The sequence below is a fragment of the Hemicordylus capensis genome, chromosome 5 (genome assembly GCF_027244095.1).
Source record: "Hemicordylus capensis ecotype Gifberg chromosome 5, rHemCap1.1.pri, whole genome shotgun sequence".
In the NCBI taxonomy this organism is placed as follows: domain Eukaryota; kingdom Metazoa; phylum Chordata; class Lepidosauria; order Squamata; family Cordylidae; genus Hemicordylus; species Hemicordylus capensis.
This window is the reverse complement of record NC_069661.1, coordinates 133,012,719-133,032,142: the sequence shown is the minus strand read 5'-3', so window position 1 is coordinate 133,032,142 and position 19,424 is coordinate 133,012,719. Positions and strand designations below refer to the sequence as shown.

General features: G+C 44.1%; 1 long non-coding RNA gene across 1 annotated transcript; it reads left to right on the top strand.

Annotated features, from left to right (window-relative positions):
* Window positions 1-399: 399 nt before the first annotated feature.
* On the top strand, window positions 400-18,475 carry LOC128327637 (uncharacterized). The gene is made up of 4 exons (XR_008308714.1): window positions 400-483; window positions 3,056-3,206; window positions 9,945-10,249; window positions 18,337-18,475. It is a non-coding gene; the product is annotated as an uncharacterized LOC128327637 (long non-coding RNA).
* Window positions 18,476-19,424: the final 949 nt, after the last annotated feature.

Below are 19,424 nucleotides of genomic sequence, written 5' to 3'. Positions count from 1 at the left end.
CCACATGCTGTTGGGGGTTGGTAATTTTTACCCCCAGTAGGTAAAACAGAGCACTAAGGAATGAGCACACACTCCAATTACAGAGTAGGTAGCAGAGGATTATTTAGTTGTTGCAGCTATTTAGAGGAAACACATGAAGATTCTTGTAGGACTAAATACTAAGTATTTATTGGTTAAGTACACTTGGATAGGAAAGTCCTAATCTAAAGGACTATATAATGAATAGGTAAGGAGGGAAACAGATGCTTCCATCTGTTCTCTAAGAGGAAAGAAAGGATTGTGACTCAGCACAGGAAGTGTGGAAGAGTCAGATCAGGGGTCATAGAGTAGAGACAGGTAGAACAGTTAGGGAGACCGTTACTCACTATCTCTACTCCCAGTGCCCCTAGTGGTCATTAGGATAGTTGGTGCAAAAGGTTGATGCACTGGAACTCCATCTCCAACATGTGCCAAACAAAGGATGACTGATTGTCTGTGGGGAAGGTAGGTTCGACCCTGCCTTCCTCCCCACCCACCCTCTCCGCCCAGTAACGGCCATGAGAATGACTTTATTGTGTACTAGTAATTTTCAGCCCGTTAAATTAACGGGCGCTAGTAGAAACTTCTCCCACAGCTCCCTTCAGACTTGACAGCGGAGGAGCGATCCTGCCCTCTGCGGCTTGTCCTCGGCCGCCTCCTCTGCCTTCTCCCCCTCCCCTCCGCCAACGCCATTGCCATCTTACGTCCGCCCACCCGCCTAAAGACTGGAAGCCCTTGCCATTGGCAGCCCTTGCCTCCTCCGGTTTCCTGTCTGGGCCCACCGCCTCCTTTGGCCGCCTGGCAGATTGGCTAGGAAAAGGTAGAGCCGACCGGAGCGCGCTGTGCCTTTAAGGCCTGTGAGGTGCAGGCTGCGAAGGGCTGCGAAAGAATGAGCGGCTGCCGTCATGTCCAGGTTGAAGGGGAGGGTTTTCCCTCTTTCCCGCAGGCTGGAAGGGGAGGGTGCAGTGCCCCGGAGGAACAGCCAGTCGGGGGGTTCTTGGCTGCAGCAGGAGAACGTCCCTAGAGCGTGGTCCCTGGAAAGGGTACAGGCAGCTCTGCCCTCCCCCAGGAAACTTGGAGGATCCTCGCGTGGCGTCCCACCATGCCTCACCGCTAGCCACAGCTGAGCCGCTGGTGGCATAAGACCTGCGCGGGGTGGTGGGCACGGTAGCAGCAGGATGCTGCTGCGGGCAGTCGGGACTCCCGCGCTGGCTCCTCCAGCAGAAGGTGTGCCTCCTCGGGGTTTCCCCTTTGGGCTGAGCTGCCTGTTTTGCTTGCCACTCTTCTTCAGGCGCGCGCTTCGCCGCCTCGCCCGGCTTCCTCCGCCGCCTCCGCCTTCTCTGCCCCCCTGCCGCCAGGGGGCCAGGCCGCGAAGCGGCAGACGGGGCAGGCCAGACCGCCCCCGCCCCGCCCCCACCTCTCATCTGCGGCCGGGCCGCCGGGCCTGGCCTGACGCCTCTGCCACTTCGCGGCCTGGCCCTCCGCCTCCTCTGGCCTCGGCCGGCTTCCCCTGCCACCTCCTCCCCCCACCCAGCTTCGGCAGTGGCCGCTTCTCCTCGGCATGCCACTTCTCCTCCACCCGGCCAACATGGCGGCCAGTGTCTGCGTCCCTGTCTCCTTCGGTGTGTTCTGCGCACGCACTCCGCGCATGCCCAGAACACCCGAAAAAGACACGGACGCAGACACCTAGCATTTTATTATATAGGATTGCTTGTGTTTAAGACAATGATGCACAATCCTGAATACGTTGCAATCCACCCAAGCATGTCTTGGACATGGCAGATTTGCCCCACATATCTTGAAGCATGAGGCTGGGATCAGTTATCGGTTCAGGGGTCTGGGTGAGCAGAGCAAGCCAGCCATATGCTAAATCATTGTAAACCGCTTAGAGAGCTTCGGCTATAAAGCGGTATATAAATGTAAGTGCTAAGTGCTATTGCTATTGCGAGGCAAGCCCACCCAGCCTTTCTCTCCGCTTTTGAGAGGCATACTGAGTGGCTTGTCTGCACAGTTTCTGTCTCTGGTGTTTCTGGGCTTGCTTTCTTCCCTGGGTCTTGAGAGATAACCCAGTGGGAGTTTTCTTAATACTGTTTGACTGATGGGGCTTGGGTACTTTGCATATTGACACTGATGGAATGATACTCATGCACACACACACAAAGTTGTTTTGATATAATTTAAATTAATATACAATTAAACAAAGACCCTGGAACCAGTACAAGGGCCTGACATCTTGCTGAGGTGCAGTCACAGCCCCAAAGCAGGCAAAGGGGAAGAAGGATGGCAGGATTGTTAAGCCTGCTATAGAACTGCTCCCTATGCAGCTTTCCTCTTCGGAATAGGAGGGATGGCCTGGGGTGGTGCAGGCCTTGATTGCCAAACTCGAGGCAAAAGCGTGGGCCAAATCAGCTCCCTTGCATTTGAAGGAGGGACATTCAAATCGCCCAGCATCAGCTTAAAAAGATGTGAGGGGAACTAAGAGGGCAAGATTGATGAGACCTTTGTCTGGCATGATTGCAGTGCTCAAGGCAAGCAATAGATCAACGCCTGGCTCTGCCAACCCCATGGAACTGCAGTCTAGGACTTTTTTTTTGCTAATAATTGGCATTTCTTATCAATACAGTTATGGCTCACACCACATGTCTTTATTGATGTTTCACATTGGGAAGGCAATATCATGTTGAAACATCCCAGATTCCCAGGGCAAAAATAAATAAATTGAAGACTACCCATTTGAGATTTGCTATTAATCGCATGCCCACTGTGCTCTGTATATGTGCTTTCCCTCCATTTCTTGCAAAGAGAGACCTGTGGAACCTTGTATTCATGAAGAGCTACTTCACTCAAAGATAAAATGTTTTGAAGTACTTTTGAGGGTATTTAACTTCAGGTGCTTTGTTTCTCCTCGCTTTCTATCTTCCCTTTTGAGGCTGATGAACGTTATTCATTAAACTAACAGTTTCTCTCTTGCCTGTTCTCTTAAGTGTGACTTATGACCTTGCAATCTGTATGCGTGTTTTTTTGTCATCACAACTAGTTTCCATGGAGCTGAATCTGATGTCATGAATAAGGGCATTGTTTCCTCCTTTTTTTTCTTTTCCAAGTTCCCAAGCCCATTTGCGACATATATTTGGAAACAAAAATGACTTCACCGGTTAAATATTGTTAGATCCTATAGAGTATCAAAGGTAAGAATGCTTGCATGCTATATTCCTTCCTGTGGATGAATTGAGGGTTAGGAATTTCAAAGGAGGTGTACATAAAGGTATACACCAGAGAGGGTGTTTCATAAGATTAAGCATGCTGTGATAAGTCTGAGTTGTTGAACCACAGGGATACAATCCACTAAGAGGTTCTTCTTCACAAGCCTATGGGTAACCTGTACAGTATTTTCAACAGAATAATAGACTGGTGCAATTGGCTCTGAAACTCACCAGGAAGTTTTTCATACAGGGCTTTTAAAGCCCTTTAGTTCACATCTCCTCTGGAATGGAGGATGTCCATTCACATATCGGGCAGATTTACCCCGAAGTCCCTGTGAGCTATTGGGGAGCATTTCACACACAATTTGGGTTTTTCACTGCATGAGTGCAGGCCAGTTTATATCCAGGGTAAAAAAAAAATCCACTTTTTGCATTGCATTTTTGGGATAGCTTTGAGTTTGAGCTTTCCCAGTCAGCATGCTTTACTGCAAGTTCAAAGTTGCCCAAAAAAACTGCAGCAAAAAGTGGATATTTTTTTTACTCCAGATATAAATCGGGCTACACTCTAATGCACAGTGAAAAACCCGAATTGTGTGTGGAAATGCTCCCCGATAGCTCACAGGGAGTTCAGGGTAAAGTTGGCCGATATGTGAATACTCACCTCCATTACAGAGGATGTGAACTAAAAACTAGGTGTGAAAAACTTCCAGGTGACATTGTGACAATTGCTTACTCTGTCATCTTAATTTTACCTCATCGGCTTGCTTTGAGGATAAAATGAAAGAGGTACCTTGAGCTCTTTGGAAGAAGGTAGTATCCAAATGTAACTGTTAAATAACTTAATGGGAGTTCAGGCAATTTCATTCTTTTAAATTTGGCATCTGGTGGTGTCTGTCCCACTAAGTCCTTACGTTTCTATAGAGTAAACTCTTTTGTATTGCCTAGTCCAGTACTGCAGTTAGCTTAATATATGGTATTGCATCAATCTCTTAAGTAGGTAGAAAACTGTTGCTTTCAAATATCATTCCTTCTTTGGTCTGTGGGGATCAGAATGCACAAACTGAGATGAAATGTCTGGAAAATCTATGAATTCTTAGAGTTTGTCAGTAGTTTTTACAATCTACAGAAAAGCTCCCATGGAGCTAGCAGTTTGATAATATTAACAAGTTGTTCTACTATGAACTAATCAGCCTACTTTCCTTTCACTGTCTATACAACTGGACTATATTTGGTTCAAATCAAGGTCCACAAATTAGATCTCTTGAACCACAAATATTCATGCGTCCGTCATCTTGGATCGGGGTGGATGACATCATTACAAACTACATCATTGAGGTGTCCGTGTGTGTCTGTCACTCACTATAACTACCAAATTTGGTCCAGGTTAGACAGTCCTCAGGTTAGTGCACTTGCGCCTCAAACATTCATACATCAACCATCTTGGATCAGGGTGGATGACATCATCATGAACTACACGATTGGGACTTTCCTATGTATCCATACAGCTGTAGCAAATTTGGTTCCGGTTAGACTGTCCACAAGTTAGTGCACTTGCACCTCAAAGGCTTACGTGTCCATCACTTTGAATTGGGGTGGATGACATTGTCACAATCTATGCCACTGGTGTGTCTCTATGTGTCCCTACAGCTGTAGCAAATTTGGTTCAAATTTGTTAAGTGTTTCACTTACACCGCAAAGGTTTATGGTTCCAACATCTTGAATCAGGGTGGATGATATCATGATAAACTACGCCACTGAGATGTCCCTGTGTGTCACTCACTCCCACTGTACCTAATTTGGTTCAAATCAGTTAAACAGTCCACAAGTTAGCCCACTTGCACCTCAAACATTCATGCATCCACCATCTTGGATTGGGGTAGATGAAATTATTACAAACTACACCATTGAGGTGTCCCTATGTGTCCCAACAGCTGCACCAAATTTGGTTCAAATTGATTAAGTGGTTCACAAGTTAGCCCACTTGAGCCTCAAAAGTTTATGTGTCTGCCATTTTGGATTGGGGTGGATGACATCATTACAAACTATGCCACTGAGGTGTCCCTATGTGTCCATACAGCTGTACCCAATTTGGTTCAAATGGGTTAGACAGTCCACAAATTAGCTGGCTTGCGCCTCAGACGTTCACATGACCACCATCTTGGATTGGGGTGGATGACATCATCACAAACCACGCTATTAGGACATCCCTATGTGTCCCTACAGATGTAGCAAATTTGGTTCAAATTGATTAAGTGGTTCACAAGTTAGCCCACTTGAGCCTCAAAAGTTTATGTGTCTGCCATTTTGGATTGGGGTGGATGACATCATTACAAACTATGCCACTGAGGTGTCCCTATGTGTCCATACAGCTGTACCCAATTTGGTTCAAATGGGTTAGACAGTCCACAAATTAGCTGGCTTGCGCCTCAGACGTTCACATGACCACCATCTTGGATTGGGGTGGATGACATCATCACAAACCACGCTATTAGGACATCCCTATGTGTCCCTACAGATGTAGCAAATTTGGTTCAGAATTGGTTAAGTGGTTCACAAGTTAGCCCACTTGAGCCTCAAAAGTTTATGTGTCCGCCATTTTGGATTGGGGTGGATGACATCATTACAAACTATGCCATTGAGGTGTCCCTATGTGTCCCTACAGCTGAACCAAATGTGGTTCATATTGGTCCAGGCTTTGCAAAGTTGATAGAGCGAGGGGGAGGGGGACACACATGGACACACGGGCGGACACACACAGAATTCCAGGTGATCTTATAAGCCTACTATTGGGTATAAATCAGCCCTTGCAACATAACAGAGTTGTTTAATGTATATTAAATAAGTCTTATATCATGAGTTTGATAAGTTCAAAGGTAAGTTCAATGTCCATTATAGATTTTAAGACTCCTCCTTCCTAAAAGCCTTTACCAGGCTAGTCTTGCCATGTCCCCCAGAATTTGGCTCCTCCATCCGGCTGCTAAATTCCACCCGGATTTATACAGATTTCAAATGTGCTGCCCAGATTGCCTGGATTTTACTCCGGGTCCAATCACATGGGAGGGCAGAAAAGGACGGGACAGTATACAAATCTGTCAAATAAATAAATAAAATGCAAATTGGTTGCTGCATAATTTGCACAATGTACAAATTAGGTCACCCAGATTTGGGAAGCTTGAATATGGCAACCCTATCCCAGGCAGGCAAAAGGGTGAATGTACATACGTGTGTGTGTGTGTGTGTGTGTGAGAGAGAGAGAGAGAGAGAGAGAGTGCACGCAAGCAGAAATCCAATGAAGTACTTTGGTTACCACCTTCCCAAAGGTGGAGCACAGTCAAACCCCTGAAAATTGACCTTTTATTGTTTTGATATGTTTTCCTGGACGTGCAAAAGAGTGAATGTACACAAATACTTCTAAAAATAATTTTAACCCCCAACCTGCACCACAAGAAAATGACCCAGAGATGTTACAGCTATAGGAGGAATGCCCAGCAATTGAAATGTGTTTGCTGGCTTATGCAAATGTGCATTTGCGTAAATCTATATAGAATTTTTTTTTTTAAAGGGAGGGCACATGTGCCCATGTGCCCAGGGGAAGGCACATGCGTTACCAGACAAGGCACATGTGCCCAGGGGAAAATCCATAACTAAAGTAACCCTAAAGTTAACCCCACCCCCAACAAACCATCCACCCCACAGATGTGGTGAAGCTGCAGGTTCAAGTGTCTGTGTCGGTTTGGGCTGAACACATCCTGAACGAACACCTGATCCTGGGGTTAATAAAAATAATAAAATTATTATTATTTAAATAAACCTGGAAAAAGTGAATGTAAGGGGAAGCCCCAGGAAACGCCCGCAAGTTAGCTGGTGACCGGAAGTGGACTGTGCGCCACAGGAAAGAGGACTGCAGAGGTGCTCCCAAGCATGGAATGAAGGGGGTAGGATGTGTCCGGATGGAGCTGACACCAAAGGCAGCCTCTAGGGACCTAGCCACACCTCCAGCTCACACTCCGCCTGTTCCATGGCTGCTCTTAACTCCCGCACTAATCCACGCTGCCATTTTCAGAACTGTTTCAAAGTACAACTTCCAAAAGACTGTTATTTCACACATTGAAGGGCCATTCATCAGAGGGGAAGCCAGGAAGGGCAGTTCACTGTCTGAACACCCAGCAACTGTAACCATAATGAAGCAGCTATAAATTGCTGTCTGGAAAATGTCATTATCTGACCATACCTTTCAAAAAGCCATGGAAGCAGCCACAGGAATGGCAAACCTTAGGAAGGAGTGTGCCTGCCAGCACTCCAAGTCAAAGGGGCAAAACAGAACCAGAAGAGAAATGCAGTCATTGTGACAAGGCAGGACATATGGCCATAAACTGCTGTCTCCCAAATGTGACATGCTGGTGGCGTGGAAAAACTGGGCATGTACAATCAGTATGTAGGTCTGCCACACACAGTATAGCAGCAACCAGTGATGCACAGCAATGTTAGAACAGCTATCGCACATGCAACAGAGGGTAATGGGGACAGACGTGAGGAAGATGTAGCTGCTTTAAGTGTTGCATGTGTATGGATTTCTTCTATTCAGGGTAAGGATACAGAGCCCATCTAGATAACCCCTCTGTTAGAGGGCAAAATGCTTAAGATGGAACTAGACACACCAGATCGGCTGTGCCTATCATTCCTTGTACAGCGTATGGAAATAATTTCAGCAATGTATACACGCATACAACCACCATCAAACTAAAAACATACACGGGACAGAAAATAAACCCTTTTCAGCTGTGTTCTGTGGCAGTTTAGTGTAATGGTGAGACTCAATCAGCATCAGCATCATTGGGATAAAACAAACCAGTCAATAACACCTGTTTGACTGTGCAAACAAGAAATAATAAGGATAAGAATAAGAAAAACATAACTAAATAAGTGTGTGTCTGTGTGTGGTGCAATTCCATTAGTCTGGATACCCAACAAGACTCCAAATGTCCACCACTTCTGATGCCAAATTTGGAAGACTCACCCTGCACACTTGATACTCTGGAGTCAGCATGTCCTCTTGTTCCTGAGGTGGACAGACGGCTGAGGTGGGTAGCAGGTCCCTGTAGCCTCACACCTTTCCTCAGAAGTTGTAGTTCCAAAACGTCTCTTAGAAGTTGTTGCTGAAGTCACTTTAGTACCAGCATGATGTTATCCTGTTGAAATGAGAAAACCACCAGACAGGCTCAACCTCTAACTGTATTGCTTTAACTGTTCTGCAATCACTGGGGTTGTTGGTTAATTGTTGTTCTGAGTCCAGGATGGTGGTGGTGGGAGGGGTGTCATTATTTTTGTAAGGAATGTTGTGCATGTTCCTGTCAAGCCTCTAGGAGGCTTCTGCCTGTAAGATCCAGCAAGCTACCTGCCTGCTCAATAACGAAGTAGTTGCTGTGGATTCATGTCCAATGTTATGTGTGGCCTGCAGATTTAACATAATGGGTAAAAGAAATGACTGCAAATATTTCCATGGATGAGTTGGGGAGAGGCTGAAACATAAGGCAGAGGTTTGGGTGGGGGTGGGGGAAATACATATTAATATGTAGAGAGCATATCTAAAAATATTGCCCAAGGGCTTTTGACAGGATTGTAGTTCTCCCCTTTTTGGCCAGCCACATAACACCTCTGGAGACAGGTCTGAGAACAGGTTGCAACTCAGAACTGCTAAGATTTCTCTTTAGTTCCCCACCCCATTGCAGCTTATCAGAGCAATCTGGTTCAGAATTTTTGCCTCCCCTCTTCTTGAGCTGAGGGTTCTATAATTTTATTTTTGCTACGTTATCAATAATAGGGTATGAGCAATAACAGATGTAGAACCTTCTTTTTTAATGGAAGTTATAATACTCTGGATTCTAGCAAGAGCCCCATAGGCTGCAATAATGAGCTCTGAGAGCTTCTAGTTGCCCATTCCTGCTGTACACACTGGGACTATTCACATGACCATGCAGGTGGGTGGGCAGGGGAGGGGGAAGACTGGGCCAACTCACTTCCCTCCCTCCCCCACCCCAGATGAGCACCTGAATGTTGCTAGGACTGTGGACCGCACTCCCAGAGCATCTGCACTGTGCTACGCAGTGTGGAACTCTGGATGCTGGGACCACATGTCCTGGCCTCTGGATTTCCCACAATGCACGCTGTGATGTGCACAGTGCATTGGGGGACTCCCCCAAGAGACAGGCGCTGTCTGTGTCTGGGCTGAACACAACCTGAGCGAACATCTGATCCCGGGGTTACAGTCAGGCTTGCACCTTTAACCCCAGCTAAAAGCCGCGATTAGAAGCTGGACTAGGCACCAGGATTGAGCCTGATCCCAGCGGTTTTCACACACCGCCTAACCCAAGCTGGGCTTCCTTAGCCTGAGTTAGGCTGCATGTGAGAACACTGTATGCTTAATGTTTACAGTGTGGTTCTGGAAAGCACTTAATTATTGCACCAATCCAAGAAATAAGCCTTTTATTGAGCAATCACACAGTAGTATTAGGAAAATAGTTGGCTAAAAGGTTTTGTGAAGGGGTAGAACTTATTTTTCCCTTTTTGCTGGAGTTGCAACAAGAGCATGGCATTGCAATTAAACTTGTTGATTTGGAAGATGGGAGAAACATTATTATTTATTTCTATAATGAGAATAGAAATTCTTGAAACAGTGAAGGAGTTCCGTGTCACTTTTTATGTCACTGTTCCTGTGCTTTGCAGTTGTGAAATTCCAAAAGAATCTACTTTGCCTCAGCAATTTCTTCATTGGAATTTGGTGAAGATGGAGTTAACTTCACAGTACAGTAGAAACTCTCCCCCAGCGCGTCTCATTCATCACCATGAAACGGTTGAGAAGACTTCTTCAATAAAGTCTGAATAGCTTTACAAAGAGGGGCAATACTGTACTGAATAAAAACTGCTAACATAACAAAGATGTTCAGTACCATTGCTAGGCACTTTGTTCTGCTTGATTTTTATGTGGTTACCTCAGTCCTGGACTACTGGAATTCTGCTACACCTATCTGGTAGGTAACACTAGTTTAATGCCTCTCAACTCCACTGAGGTCATCAAACAGAGCCTTGCTATGTGTCAGTTTTACAGCCCACCATGGTTAGGAAATTGTCATTGGAGGAGCAGGCAGATCGATAACAAAAGCTGCACCATATGAGTGGTTTGATTGTGTTATTTCAGCTCTCAATGAGTTAGCAGGAGACTAGATTTGGAAAAGTGAGAGGAGGAGAAGTTGTGCTTCCTCTTTTAGCATGTTCAGAGTAACTTGGAGGGGTGTGAAGGGGGAACTGTCAGGCTTTGGATGCAGAAAGTTTGCTTACAACAGAAGCAAGTTAAGAGGAAGTACAATTCACCCACACTTCATCTCTTTCTGCAGCTGGATTTTTGGGTTTGTTTGTTTTTTAAAATGTCTGAAGATACTAGCTTTCTTTGGACATTATATACTAGGGTAGAGCAAATATGTGGAGTGGAAGATACAAACTATCTCACACTCTCTGTCCTGGCACTCTGCTTGACCACCCCCTGCCCCCACCCCCGCCAATACAAATATGAAAACGGCAAATATTTATATACTGCTTTTCAACAAAAGTTCCCAAAGCAGTTTACATAAATATAAAATGGCTCCCTGTCCCAAAGGGCTCACAATCTAAAGAAGAAACACAAGACAGACATGAGCAACAGCCACTGGACGAGTGCTGTGCTGGGGATGGATCAGGCCAGTTGCTCTCCCCCTGCTAAATAAAGGCACTTTTAAAAGGTGCCTCTTTTGTTCAGTTAGTAGGGGATATCTGCACATTCAGCACTTATCTGGAGCCAAACAAGGAGTTCCTCCTTGTCTTTTGTGGTTCCAATTCACAAGGAAGAACTCTTCCTGCACTCATCAGTGACTTCTTCAGACAAGCTCAGAACAAGCTCTGTCTATCTGGCATCTGAGGTGTATCTAGGGAAAATAGTGCCTAGGGGAAGCACTGAAATTGCGCCCCCTGTCCAAACATCTGACCCCCATCTTTCAGATAACTTTACCATAATATCAGCTGAAAAATACAAGTCAAGCTCGTTAATCTTTTAATCTTTCAAGAACTATTTAGCAGTGGATGTAGCCAGACCAAAAAATGCTGGAAAACTACAAATTTCAGTATGCTGGGACTCATGAAATACCCAAATACTATGTGGAGGTGTACTTGGAAAACTAAACAGAAGTGCCTATCTAATTCTCTACTATGCATTGTAGCATCACTATTACATAAGTTTTAAAAATCAGTGGAGAATTTGAGTTTTCCCAGATACTCTGGAAATAATTAAAGGATATACAGAGTAAACTGTGTCACTGCTTGGAATATATTCTAGTATTTCAGAAAAATGAGAGAAAGAGAGCAAGAAACTCCCAGTGGGCCTTAATACTAAGGATTTCAAACTGATTCAAAGACAAACTCACCATTAATAGCCATATTATTGACATCACATTTAACTCACTTATCACAAGAAACAAAGTAAAAGCAAATGAATACAATCCTAACTCATAAGCTTAAGCTCAGTATTCACAAGCCCTGATTCTCTGTACATAGTGCCAAACTGAATATGTATACAGTGACTTATATTAAATTAAATTTTAAAAAAACCTGTAGCCCCTTCGGGGGGCTTCCTAAAGGATGTGGGAGGGTCTGCAAAGGTTCCCCTCCCCCCACTGGCCTCTAGGGCCTTGCAGGGACCATTTGAGCATGTGCGATGGCGATTTTTTAAAATATTTTTTTTCAAAAAATAACCGCTGAAAACAAAATGGCCACCACACATGCTCAAATGGCCTCTGCGAGGCCTGACATGGCCTAGGTCCTCAAAGAGGCCATTTGAACATGCACGGTGGCCAAAATAATTTTTAAAAATGGCGCCCCCCTTCAAGTGGTGCCTGGGGCACATGCCCTGCCTGCCCTACTCTAGATACACCTCTGGATGGCATGTTCCTGATTTCACCCTCCATACATTCACTCTAACCCATTAAGTAATGTCCAAAGAAGGCTTCTCTGAAGGGGTGAAGACAATCAAAAACATTTGCCAACCAAGCATTCTGTAACATCTCAATGCAGTGAGCAAAGAAAATTAAGCAAATGAAGTAAATTTCTTGAACTGACATAAGTTTGGAGAGTTAAGCCTGTGCTTAAGAGTTCTCCCACTGAAATCTGTGAACCTTAAACTTTCTTAAATTTGGCAGACTGTCCCCTGTAGTATGGCTCCATTTCCCCTGTTGGGCACCACTTCCCTTGTAGAAGGGGAGACCAAAACTCAATTCAATCAGTAATCATGTAAGGCTTATATCATATACACAGTTCAGAATAGGTATCAGTTAAAGAAAATGATTTACTTGCATGTTATAGTCTCCTCTTCCTTTACAGCATATCTCAATTTAGTGGCAGGCTGCATATTTACTACTATATAAATACTTCCTTCTCTCTCAAAGTTCTCCAAACTAAATCTTTGATGGCAGATATATCTAGGAGTTCCAGCCTTAATAGTTTCCACTTGCTATTCCGCCTCCTGACAACCATCTTGTGCAGTAGCTTTTCCCCATGATGCAACAAACACAGTTGTGGGAACTCAGCTGGGGGAGGAGATTACAGAAGAAAGATGCAGGACCTCAGCCAAAGATGTTAGACTGAGGGGGCTAAAGCATTCACTGGGGGATCAATCACGAGTCAATGTGAAATTGCAAACCCCAAAATATATGTCTGATATGTTTGAAGGCATTAATTTTATTCCATTCAGAAGAGGTCCTGCTGCATCCTTAAGGAATGCTCTTTATTTAGCAGGGGGAGAGTAACTGGCGCTATTCATTCCCAGCACAATAACTCCAGTGACTCTTGTTGGTGTCTATCTTATGTTTCTTTTAGATTGTGAGCCCTTTGCGGACAGGGATCCATCTTATTTATTTATTATTTCTCTCTGTAAACTGTCCTGAGCCATTTTTGGAAGGGCGGTAGAGAAATTTAATAACAACAACAACCCCCAGTGAGGCACTACCTTGGTGTGGTTGTGGAGCTTGCGTGCTCTGAGGAAGGTGAGAGCTAAGCCAGAGGTCCAACCATACTGGAAAGGTCTCACCAGAGGAGCCAGACAAAGAGTGCCTCTCCCATCAACAATATGATGAGATGTAACTTTAATAAATCTATACCGGATCGGTCATTGCCCGGGTCAACAAGGACCACGCCAGGTGCTGGAGTCCTTGGACATCTGGTGGCAAGTGGACAACAGGACTCAGGATCTTTAGTTGAGCAACCAGGGCTGGAGACTGCAAGGTTACTGGAAGAAACATCACTTAACCGAGAAAAAAAAATACGAAAAATGCCAACAAAGAAATAATGATCTGCTATTACAAGTCTAGTCCAACTAGAAGAGGTTATTTTAAAAGAATGTACCAAATTTAGAAAGAGAAGCATCCAGATACAGAAATAACAGAACAAAGGCTAGCAGACCAGAGAAGATTCATAATAAGAAATAAAGTATTCACAGAAGTTGAGCTGGAAGAACTGCAAAGAGCAACACAGGCTCAAGATATGGAAGAAGAATTACCACCAACTGAAGAAGTTGCTCAGGAGCAGGTGGAGGAGGAGGGGTTGGAAATAGAGGGTGCCACTGTTGCTGAACTGTTTCAAAATCAAAACCAGGCAACCTCCCCTTTGCCTTCACCTCAAAAACCCGAATGCCGTTTAACAGAAAAGCAACAAGAACTAAAGCAAAAAATAACTCAGCACATGAACCAAACAACCACCAGGGTTCGACTTCCAGCTCTAAAAACAGTTGCCAAAAAACAACTTGCTCAGGCATTAAAAGATGTCAATGCTGCACTTGCAGAAATAACAACTAATAATTTGCAAGAAACAAACCAACTAATGTACAGTGCAGCAATAATAACAGCACATGAGCTCGGATATAAGATCAGTGGACCTGTAAAAAAAGAAAGCAGTACATCACCTAAATAGAAGATAAGATTAGAAAATAAAATCTCCAGGCTTAGATCAGATGCTAGTAAATTGAAAGATATGAAAGACAAGAAGCTGAAGAATGAAAACACCAAACAGTATCAGATCCAAAAATACCACCTCGATTCAAGGAAAATTAGAGAAGTCCTGGAAATAATAAAGCAGCAAATAACAGCAGTGTCAAAGAAGATTAGCAGATATGAAGCCAGAACTACACAACACAGGCAGAACCTCCAATACAGTTGAATCAGAGACGTTTCTACCAAAGCATAGAAGGAGAAACTGCAAGAAATATAGAAGCACCAAACAAAGAAGAAACAGTGCAATTCTGGGGGAAATTATGGGACAATCCAATAGATTATAATAAAAAAGCAGGCTGGGTGAAAGAGGACGAAAAATGTAACCAACAAATGCAAGATCTAATAATAACACCAGAATTAATAAGTGAAAGAGTAAAGAAAATTAAAAATTGGACTGCACCAGGCGATGATGAAGTGCATGGCTTTTGGCCTAAACATCTAACAAGCCTTCATAAACAACTATCAAAACAGTTCACACATTTGCAAGGAGGTGATATTGGACAATGGCTAACAACTGGGAAAACTCATCTCATCATGAAAGACCCAGCAAAAGGTACAGTTCCAAGTAATTATAGACCAATAACCTGCCTGCCAACCATGTTCAAATTATTAACTGAAATAATAGCAGATGAAGGAATGCAACACTTATTAACTAACAAACAGCTTCCAGTTGAACAGAAAAGAAATTGTCCAAACAGCAGAGGCACAAAAGACCAGCTGCTAATTGACAAAATGATTTTAGAAAATTGCAAGAGAAGAAAAACCAATCTAAGTGTTGCATGGATTGACTACAAGAAAGCCTTCGACTCATTGCCTCACACATGGATACTAAACTGTTTAGAAAGAACTGGTGTCAGCAAAAACATTCAGATATTTATTTAAAAAGCAATGAGCATATGGAATACACAGTTAACAATCAATGGTGAGACACTTGGACAGGTTAGCATTAGAAGAGGTATTTTCCAAGGGGGCTCACTATGACCTCTGTTGTTTGTAATCACCATGACTCCACTTTCAGAAATACTAAACAAAACAGGCCTTGGATACAAAACATCTAAAACATCTCATCGAGTAAAATCAACCATCTTCTGTTTCATGGACGATCTAAAGTTGTATGGAAAGTCCCAGTCAGAAATCGAATCACTGCTAAACACTGTCCGTATATTCAGTAGCGATATAGCAATGGAGTTTGGACTAGACAAGTGTGCTGCATTAAGAATGAACAGAGGAAAAATAAGAAAAACAGAAGGAATAGAACTGCCCAATGGAAGCAAGATCAAGAACCTGGAAGAGAAAGAACCTTACAAATACTTGGGCATTCTCCAGGCTGATAACATTGCACACACTGAAGTTAAAAGAAAAATTGGAAGTGAATACATCAGGAGAGTTAGAAAAATCCTCAAGTCCAAACTCAATGACAGGAACACCACACAAGCCATAAACACCTGGGCTATACCTGTTATCAGATACACTGTGGGAATAATAGACTGGACCCAGGCAGAGCTAGAGACGCTAGATCGTAAGACCAGGAAAATCATGACCTTCAATCATGCTCTGCACCCCCGCAGTGATGTCGATAGGCTATACGTCCCTTGCAGCTCAGGTGGAAGAGGAATGCTGCAAGTCCATCAAACTGCAGAGGAGGAGAAAAGAGGCCTTGAAGAATATATCAAGGACAGTGAAGAAGATGCACTTAAAATGGCCAATAATGAGAAACTATTCAACACCAATGAAACTGAGCAGGCCTACAAGAAAGAACAAGTCAAGAACTGAACAGAAAAATGGAAAAATAAGCCACTGCATGGTCAATATTTGCACAATATAAGTGGAAAATCAGACATCACCAAGACCTGGCAATGGCTTAAGAATGGCAACTTGAAGAAAGAAACAGAGGATTTAATACTGGCTGCACAAGAACAGGTGCTAAGAACAAATGCAATAAGAGCACAAGTTGAAAAATCCACCACAAACAGCAAGTGCCGCCTCTGTAAAGAAGCAGATGAAACCGTGGGCCACCTATTCAGCTGTTGTAAAAAGATCGCACAGACTGACTACAAACAAAGGCATGACAAGGTAGCAGGGATGATACACTGGAACATCTGCAAAAATACAAGCTACCTGTAGCCAAAAATTGGTGGGACCATAAAATTGAAAAAGTGGTAGAAAATGAAGATGTAAAAATATTATGGGACTTCCGACTACAAACAGACAAACATCTGCCACACAATACACCAGATATAACTGTAGTCGAGAAGAAAGAAAAACAAGTGAAAATAATGACATAGCAATACCAGGGGATAGCAGAATAGAAGAAAAAGAAATGGAAAAAATCACAAAGTACAAAGATCTACAAATTGAAATGGAAAGGCTGTGGCAGAAAAAAACCAAAATAATCCCAGTGGTAACTGGCACCCTAGGTGCAATTCCAAAACAACTTGAAGAGCACCTCAACACCATAGGGGCCACAGAAATCACCATCAGCCAATTACAAAAAGCAACTTTACTGGGAACAGCCTATATTTTGCGATGATATCTATAATAACCAACAGTATTGATGATAAAATTCAGCCATCCCAGGTCCTTGGGAAGGACTCGATGTCTGGATAAAACAAACCAGTCAATAACACCTGTCTGACTGTGTAAACAAGAAATAATAAAAATAATAATGGGGCTAGGCCCCCACAGGCTTCCAGTGGGTATGGGCCTGGGGTTAAGCACTCCACCTGACCCATCAAATCTACCTTGCAAATCACATCATCCCTCTCCTGCTTTGCAGCTTTTCCACAGGTGATTGGTATTTCCAGACAAGTCCATGTATCAAGAAGTCCATGTAGAAGCTGAGTATTGTTATTGAAGAGCACGGGTTTTTCAGTCCTCCTTAGCTATTTTGTTTACCCAAATGCAGTGACACTCAGTAAATAAACTGGTTAAAGCTATTTATGTTTTATGAACTGGTTTCTGTTTATGTAAATAAACAGAAGCCCATTAGCTCAGTAGTAGATAATCTTCTGTGTGCAGAAGGTTCAAGGATCACTCCATGGAATCTCCAGGTAAGGTTACAAAGGAACATAGAAAGCTGCCATATACTGAGTCAGACTCTTGGTCCATCTCACTCAGTATTGTCTACACAGACGGGCAGTGGCTTCTCCAAGGTTGCAGGCAGGAATCTCTCTCAGCCCTATCTTGGAGATGCCAGGGAAGGAACTTGGAACCTAGATGCTAGTCCCAGGGCAGCTCCATCCCGCTAAGAGGATTATCTTACAGTGTTCACACTTCTAGTCTCCCTTTCATATGCAACCAGGGTAGACCCTGCTTAGCTAGGGGACATGTTGTGCTTGCTAACACAAGACCAGCTCTCTTTGGGTTGGGAAAGATTCCTGCCTGAAAATTTGGAGAGCCGTTGCCAGTGAGTGTAGACAATACTGAGGCAATTCTCACGAGCAGCAGAAACTGGGCTAAGGGAGCCCAGCCCGGTTTCTGCTGCTTGTGTGCAGAAACAGGAGCTGTGCAGGCCCCAGCGGCAGCTTGGCAGCAAGCCTGCCTAAATACCCTCTCCCTTAAATGAGGTTAACGGAGCGAGTGCTCCGTTAGCCCCATTTTCCTGGTCATCTGTCTGCTGCTGCGGCTGCTTGCAGCCACAGTGGACACACTTGGAAATGGGGGAGGGGGGACCCTAGGAATGCACTGCACACTCATGTGGTTCATTACTGGGGCTTGGGGGGGGGCACCGCATGGCAGTGCTTCCCTTCACCCGATCCCCAGAGCTGCCGGACGAGCCGTGGCCAGGTGCGGGAGTGCCAGAGTGAAGCCGTCACTTGTCTGGGCAGGTGATCTGCCCGCCTGAGGAGGATTCCTGTCAAGCCCACTCTCCCTGCGTCCTGCGTTCTTCTTTCAGCCCTACACACTGATCATGTGTAGAGCCTTATTGAGTTAGATGGACCAATAGTCTTGACCTGGAATAAGTCAACTTCCTATGTTTTTTGTATTCTATGTAAATGCACGAAAGGGAAATGTTTGTAACTGACCAAGGAACTTCATTTCTTACACAGGAAGCTTTCAGCTGCCAGATCAATCAAGCTGTCAAAACTGAAAATCTTTCAGGCTGCTAGCTGTGCTCTAGTCTAACTAGTCTAACTGCAAGATTGAGCAAACTAATCTTCCATGGCAAATGCTCCCCCATCAGTAGAGGACTCAGTATCTAATTCAATGTAACTCTTTTTGCTTTGTAAGATAGAGCTGTTAGAAAACTAGATATGAAATTGGCAGAAAATGTAGTCATTCTAATATAAAAATGAGAAATTATAAATAAAAGAATAATGGAAATAAAATAATAAGCATGTGTATAGTAATTTAGAGAATTCAAAGCACTTTATATTATTTATTTATTTAATGAACGTGTATACTACCCATTACCCAAGTCTCTAGCCAGTTTACAGCATAAAACAAACCAAGAATTTGGGAACTCCTCCAGGAGTAAGAGCACTGGAAGAGTGGAGATGCAGAAATGCTGTCCCTAAATTCAAAAGTGGGGGGAAGATTGAAAAACTAAAGATCTATCAGCTGGACATCAATACCTGGAAAGATCCTCGAAAAGATTATTAAGTGATCTGTCTGTGAGCACTTGAGAAAAGAATCCGGTGATTATTTGCTGGTCAATGACCGAATAAACTTATAAATCTAAATCTAAATAAAATCCGGTGATTAGTAGGAGCCAGTGTGGATTTGTCAGGAACAAGCCATGCCAGACTAATCACATCTCCATTTCTGACAGTTACTAGTTAGTAGATCCTGGCAATGCTGTAGACATGGAGGTTGTGCACACGACCATGAGAGGGCGGGGAGGGAGGGCAGGGGGAAGGCAGGGATGAACCTGCCTTCCCCCCAGACAACCAGCGGACTCCTCTTTGGTGTACAACCACGGGCCCAAATGGTCTGTGCTGCTCCCAGCAGCGTGGATCACTGGGGGTTGGGAAAACAAGTCCCAACCTCCAGGAATTCTTAAATGCACTGTTTAAGCAGCGCACTGCATTTAGGGATTTCCTCATGAGTCGCTTGCTCTAGGCTCTAGGGCTCTAGGCGCTTGACTCTGCGTATGCTCAGGCTGCGTGCGCTCTGAGCATACACATGACCCTGCAAG